The sequence below is a fragment of the Panulirus ornatus genome, chromosome 3, assembly GCF_036320965.1.
Source record: "Panulirus ornatus isolate Po-2019 chromosome 3, ASM3632096v1, whole genome shotgun sequence".
NCBI lineage: Eukaryota > Metazoa > Arthropoda > Malacostraca > Decapoda > Palinuridae > Panulirus > Panulirus ornatus.
Genome location: NC_092226.1, coordinates 7,323,038 through 7,330,552, shown reverse-complemented (window position 1 = coordinate 7,330,552; position 7,515 = coordinate 7,323,038). Strand labels below are relative to the sequence as shown.

General features: G+C 41.4%; 1 long non-coding RNA gene across 1 annotated transcript in view; it reads left to right on the top strand.

Moving 5' to 3' along the window:
- Positions 1-6,538, top strand: part of LOC139760322 (uncharacterized) — a 350,651-nt gene extending 344,113 nt beyond the window's left edge. Inside the window, exon 4 of the long non-coding RNA XR_011715311.1 lies at positions 6,450-6,538. This is a non-coding gene — a long non-coding RNA (uncharacterized lncRNA). The remainder of the gene's footprint in view (positions 1-6,449) is intronic.
- The last annotated feature ends 977 nt before the right edge of the window (positions 6,539-7,515 follow it).

Below are 7,515 nucleotides of genomic sequence, written 5' to 3'. Positions count from 1 at the left end.
TATATATATATATATTTATTATATTATTATTATACTTTGTCGCTGTCTCCCGCGTTTGCGAGGTAGCGCAAGGAAACAGACGAAAGAAATGGCCCAACCCCCCCCCCATACACATGTATATACATACGTCCACACACGCAAATATACATACCTACACAGCTTTCCATAGCTTACCCCAGACGCTTCACATGCCTTGATTCAATCCACTGACAGCACGTCAACCCCGGTATACCACATCGCTCCAATTCACTCTATTCCTTGCCCTCCTTTCACCCTCCTGCATGTTCAGGCCCCGATCACACAAAATCTTTTTCACTCCATCTTTCCACCTCCAATTTGGTCTCCCTCTTCTCCTTGTTCCCTCCACCTCCGACACATATATCCTCTTGGTCAATCTTTCCTCACTCATCCTCTCCATGTGCCCAAACCACTTCAAAACACCCTCTTCTGCTCTCTCAACCACGCTCTTTTTATTTCCACACATCTCTCTTACCCTTACGTTACTCACTCGATCAAACCACCTCACACCACACATTGTCCTCAAACATCTCATTTCCCTGGGGATATGGGAGAAAGAATACTTCCCGCGTATTCCCTGCGTGTCGTAGAAGGCGACTAAAAGGGGAGGGAGCGTGGAGCTGGAAGTCCTCCCCTCTTGTTTTTTTTTTAATTTTCCAAAAGAAGGAACAGAGAAGGGGGCCAGGTGAGGATGTTCCCTCAGAGGCCCAGTCCTCTGTTCTTAACGCTACCTTGCTAACGCGGGAAATGGCGAATAGTTTGAAAGCTATATATATATATGTATATATATATATATATATATATATATATATATATATATATATATATATATATATATATATATATATATATATATATATATATATATATATATATATATATTCGTATTTCGTTTTCCTTGTGGCTACCAGCATACTCGTGACCTACGTGTCCGTTTGGCGATTCACCTGCATATATAAATATGGGAGATGGCATAATGAGAAATTGACGATCGGTTGAAAAGGAATCAACTGACATGTTTCTAAATGTGTGTAAAATCCTACCTCTCCTTTTCTTTCCTATTCTTTGATATTTATCATATTCTCTATATCGTCATGTATTTTATTGTGCAGACGACAGTTCATTGTTACCTTCTGGGAAACAGATTGTGGATAGAGTCCTCAAAGGTTGTGCCGGTATATATATACTCCCAGATGAACCAATACCAAGTCTTATTTCTTACTTTGGAAATTTTAAAGAGTTTCTCTTCCACTCCAAATTCCTCTTTGATCCATGGCAATTACGCCTCACTATTTTGCAGTTTTATTTATCAATTTTTTTTCCCCCTCCTTTTATCAAATTGTTGTATATTCGATGTCCTGGTGAGGTCTCGTTATATATCATAATAGTAATCATTAGGGGACGCTGTAATTACATGTGATTACACCTCTTCGAAGACCCTTAACTTGTTTATGGACTTCCTCATCATCAAAGAGGGTCAGACTAGATCATCGGAGAATTCTAATTACAAGTTGTTAAAAAAGATATTTCGAGCTAGCAATAACTCGAGCTAAATATGGGTGGGTCTTTGATGTAATCCCAGGGGTCGAATTTGACAGAAAAGAAAACGGGGGGAAGGGGGAGGAGAAGAGGATGGGAGGAGGGGATAAGATGGGGAGAAGAGGGGGCGTGCAGCAGCAGCAGCGGGGTGTAGAATTAAGCACTGGTTTGGGGAGGATAAATACCACATAAAGGGAGTATTGTCAATCACATGTCTCATCTCTGATTGGTCAACAAGTCTTCATGAAGAGAGTGCTGATTGGCCAAGGCCTTTCTCATAATCTCAGAGCTGATTGGCTGGTTTCCCGGTGGGGGTAGGACGAGGGGGGAGGGGGAGGGGAAGGGAAGGGGGGAGCGAGGTTTTGTTGTTGTTGTTGTTGTTGTTGTTGTTGTTGTTGTTGTTGGTTTATCAAGAACTTGTCATGACTTTGTTGTTCCTTGTCCTCTGACCCCTTCCCACCCAACCTGACCCCCCCCCACCCCCACCTGCCCCCACCCCGGCCGTCTTCTCTCTCTCTCTCTCTCTCTCTCTCTCTCTCTCTCTCTCTCTCTCTCTCTCTCTCTCTCTCTCTCTCTCTCTCTCTCTCTCAAGAAGACACAAAGAAGAGAAAAAGACAAAGGACATTACTTGAGGGAGATCAGAAACACAGAGCTCAGAGAGAGAGAGAGAGAGAGAGAGAGAGAGAGAGAGAGAGAGAGAGAGAGAGAGAGACAGAGAGAGAGAGAGAGAATGGGGAAACCAGATAGGTAACTTCAGAATAGATATCTCCCTACGGCCTGCGTCTGAGGATTACAAATATCAATCCTGCTCTACTGTAGTCACGGCGAGAGCAAATACGTCGCGTCCCGCCAACCACGGAATATCCTCCGCCCAGATCCTGGCTCAAAACCTACCCTATATCAGCGTCGAGGGACAACCCAACCTTACCCTCATACCATAGCTTTCGATTCAGTGTCCACTGTGGGACATTCTGATTCTGAGAGTTTACTAATCTACCACAGTGGGTAAAACGGATTTTCCCAAGGGGGTCTTTCCCAGGGGGGGTCAGGGAATCAATAGATTCAGGGAATTAGGGCAAGGAATCAATAAATTCAGGGAATCAGGGCAGGGAATCAATAAATTCAAACATTACCAGCGACGTAAAACGAATTTTCCCAGGACGGGGTCAGGGAATCTATAAATTCAAGCTTTACCAGCGACGTTCATGTGTGAGTATCATAGACGCTTTGGAGATCCGAATCCAAATACGTCAGGTGCTTCTGATGACCACTCTCATAGAACGACAGACGCTGTAGTTCTGGTCTGATGTCTGCAAGAGGGAAAAGTCTCGAGAGATTGAGGAAAGTTCGAGGTCTTTAGATTAACACCAGTTTGAAAGGACAGATCAGAAACATCAAGATAAGAGAGAGAGAGAGAGAGAGAGAGAGAGAGAGAGAGAGAGAGAGAGAGAGAGAGAGAGAGAGAGAGAGAGAGAGAGACTCGGAATACTACATCTGTATTAGATTGGATCCAAGAACAGGTTTAAGTGGTATGGCTATATTAGATTGGATCCTATGAAACAGGTTTGAGTGGTATGGCTATATTAGATTGGATCCTATGAAACAGGTTTAAGTGGTATGGCTATATTAGATTGGATCCTATGAAACAGGTTTAAGTGGTATGGTTATATTAGATTGGATCCTATGAAACAGGTTTAAGTGGTATGGCTATATTAGATTGGATCCTATGAAACAGGTTTAAGTGGTATGGCTATATTAGATTGGATCCTATGAAACAGGTTTGAGTGGTATGGCTATATTAGATTGGATCCTATGAAACAGGTTTAAGTGGTATGGCTATATTAGATTGGATCCTATGAAACAGGTTTAAGTGGTATGGTTATATTAGATTGGATCCTATGAAACAGGTTTAAGTGGTATGGCTATATTAGATTGGATCCTATGAAACAGGTTTAAGTGGTATGGCTACATATATATTTAGAAGGGAAGGCGCGAGATACGTGATGTAGAAGTATTTGAACTGGACCCCTGATTGGAGTTGTTTGTCAGGACGTCCTAAAATGAGGTGGACTGAGGGCATCAAGACCTGGCTTCGAAGGAGAGGAGAGGATGAAGATGAAGAAAAGAGAGAGTAAGAGAGTGTGTGTGTACGAGGACAGGGACGAGTGGAGATGGCTTGATTATGAGGAAGGCGATTGACAGATAGTGAATCTACCTGACGCCCGATTAGAAAAAGGTGAAAGAATATGAGAGGGGAAAATGAGCCTCAATTAATCGTACTCTGGATTTCGGTTGATTATTTGAAAGGTGATTATAGAACATTCAGTGATTCCCCGTCGTCTGTCTATCAATACGCGTAGATCTCGTAAACAAGAATTTTTATTGATGTTAGTTATCATTAGATAAAAGTCTTCAAGAATGATAATGATTATGTGTACATACAGAGTGTAAACATATTATCTTTTCTTAGTGCCATTTTAGTTCCCTTCTTACCCAAAGTACCTGGCGGTGGAAATGAGATCAGAATGTGAATTTTCCATTTCATCCTTTCCCATAGAAGTTCTGTGTCAGTATACCCTCTCTGTGGTGCATGCCGTTCCTTCACAGCCATCTTCCCGAAGACTGAAATGAAGGTATCTTTGGTCGCTGGGGAGAAACCCTCTGCTTTACTATGTAGTTTTCATCTATAGTAGTGGGTGGGGAGGAGGAGCACCTTCTGCTTTACTGTCCTATCTCCTTCTATAGTGGTGGGTGGAGAGGAGCCTTTTGCTGCACTATCCTGCCATCCACCTCCACAGATTGGTAATTCAAGATACAGTTACTATCCTCCAGTAGATAATCTTGTCATAGACCATCATGTCTTCTGTTAGCTGTCTTCTCCCATGAATAGCGTTAAGGAATAGCCATAGTTAATATCGGAGAATAGTTGCAACAATCAGTCTTTGCCATTGTCAAAGTAATTTGCTCATTAGCACATAAAACTGCCTCGTTATTACCAAAGACTCTCTCTGGTTCATATTTTTGAAGATGGCTCTGGTTGGTATTGAAGGAAGCACTGGACGGTACCAGAATGTAAAACCAATAGTTGATATGACTGATAGTATATATATATATATATATATATATATATATATATATATATATATATATATATATATATATATATATATATATATATATTGGAAAGGATCACAATTTTGCGCGTGATCAAGATATTCCTATGAGTCCACGGGGAAAATGAAACTCGAAAAGTTCCCAAGTGCACTTTCGTGTAATAATCACATCATCAGGGGAGACACAAGAGAGAAATATAACAGTCAGTTGATATACATCGAAGAGACGAAGCTAGGACGCTTTTGTTGATGCTGTCAAAGACAATCCCTGGTCTGTATCAGAGACTCGGCCCTCGTTAGCTTCAAAGCAATTCTCTGAGTGGAGAACAAAGAAGAAGACTTTCTATATAACGTGAATTAAATTTCCGTAGCTCGTGACAATTTGTGGATGAAGTCAGGGAATTGGATTTGATTAGTAGGTGCGAATCGTCCTTGTTCCTGGCGGAGACTAGACATGGTCAGCATCAACGTAAAGGCCGTGGAGATCAGTTCACTTACAGATCTCCTCTTCAGTAGTGAGAGATTATCTCCCACTTGACATGATATCTCCTCGTTGTAGTGAGAGATTATCTCCCAGTTTATCTCCTTGGTTTCTATTGACAGCGAGAGGATGAGGGACCGTGCATGCCTTGGCGCCTTTTCTGCTCACTTCACCAACAGTCAAGCAGTCTTTCCATTCTATCTTCCGTCTGCCCATTACCTGTGGTACCTGCTACCTGTGCTACCGACCGCCTGTGCTTCCCCACTACCTGTACTTCCCCTGCTGCCTGCCTCCCACTACCTGCGCTACCTACTAACTGCCACCCATTTCCTGTGCTTCTCGTCATTAACAAACCAAGGTACCAACTTTATCGTAGTACATTGTAGCAACTTTATAATGGTACCTGCATAGTACCAACTATATTGTGGTACCTGGTACGTACATGATACCAACTACATTATGGTATCAGGTACCTACATGGTACCAAGTATATTATGGTACCTGGTACTTACATGGTACCACCCTCATCATGCCACACCTGGTACCTCCATGGTGTTACCAGACTTCAGGAACCTAGAGCAATCTAATGGAGTGGTGCTTCTGTTTCTTTATGCATCTTTTTTCCATTGAAACATCTTGTATAATTCTGTCTTTATTTTCTCTCTGTCTTTATTCTTTTGACGATTGTGCTTCTTAACCTTTGCGGCTCATTGTATCCTTCCTTCTGTTACTGATACATATTTGAATATTCTTAAATTTCAACTTTTCGTTGAGTATGTGATAATTGAGAACATTAGACAGAGCAACAAATTAACAAAGAATAGAAGACTAGAAGAATATATATATATGTTCATAAGATTATATGTTTGTGTGTGTGTGTGTGTGTGTGTGTGTACATAAGTATATATATATATATATATATATATATATATATATATATATATATATATATATATATATATATATATAATGGCATGGTGTAGGAAATTTTTTTCTTATATACACTCTGTAAAACTTGCGTCTTCATGACACCCTGCCACCATAAGAATGCACTTTCCCTCAATCTATATCTCTATAGAACTGAAATCCCCATTAGCAGTATTTGCAATCGTCTGAGAAGTCTGTGTTTGCTGAATCCCGTACAATCCTATTTGTTCCTTTATTGTAACTGTGTACTTGTTCTGGACCATTGCAGTTGTCTGGAGAATTGCATAATATCACCACCACTATGCACGTTTCCTACAGTTGCTCTACCCACTATGTGTTCTCTGAATGGATCATCTTTTCTCTGTTTCCAGGACCGTTTGGTTATCGCCTCTTAAGAGAGCCAATCCTCCTCCTCCACCTCCTCCTCACTGCCCATCATGCACCCCTCTGGGCAGAACAGGTGAGATACTAAGCTTTGTTTCCACGACTCCAACAGTATCAAGTGCACTCGCCCATATGTGATCCTTGGATTCCAGTTATATACAACCAAATACTCATTTACCAATATTTGTAATTACTTTTACTCTGACGTTACCCTATGCTGATACTCCTGCCCTCTCTGCAACGCTGACGGGGCTGCTCTGTCCTCTTGTCTGATTTGGTGTCTCCAGTTTTTTGCCTTCTGACAGTGCTCTCTCTGCTTTTCTTCCTTTGATCTATCACATTTGATGAATATCCTACTGAATTCTACTCTTAAGTTTCTTACTTTGCTTAAGTTCCTTTTTGGCTACAGGAATCCAGATCAAACGTAACCATTGCTAGTAAATTTCCTGCGTCTTGATTACAATCACCCATTTTTCTCCTTTCACGTCTTACCAAATTTGCGTCTGATAATTCGATAGCTCCAGTAATCTTTAGATGAGCAATTCCTTTTCATTTTTCCTTTACTCTTTGTCTGCTGTGTGATCTTTTTTATACATAAGAAGCCTGGTGGAATGCACAACCATCGAGATCTTGAATATAAGCTTATGGTGTGAATACTAGATATGATTACTATTTGTGTGTGTTACGGAGAAGTGAGTTTTGCACTTGTGTTGCCCAGTCTCTTAACTAAGGTGCGGACTCGCTTGGGTTGGAATCCTAGGTGTGGCAGTCGGCCTACACCCGACCCAGGTGTTCATCCTCCCCTCGGGGCTGGTTGATAAATGAGTATCTGCCTTGTGTGTGTGTGTGTGTGTGTGTGTGTGTGTGTGTGTGTGTGTGTGTGTGTGTGCGTGTGTGTGTATGTGTGTATGTATCTGTGTTTCTATGCATAAGTACGTAGAAGTAAAGACGTGATACATATATACATGGTTAAGAGACGGGCCAACACAAGTGAAAAACTCAGTCCCCGTAACACAAGAATAAATCATGAATAACACTCACACCTTGAGCTTA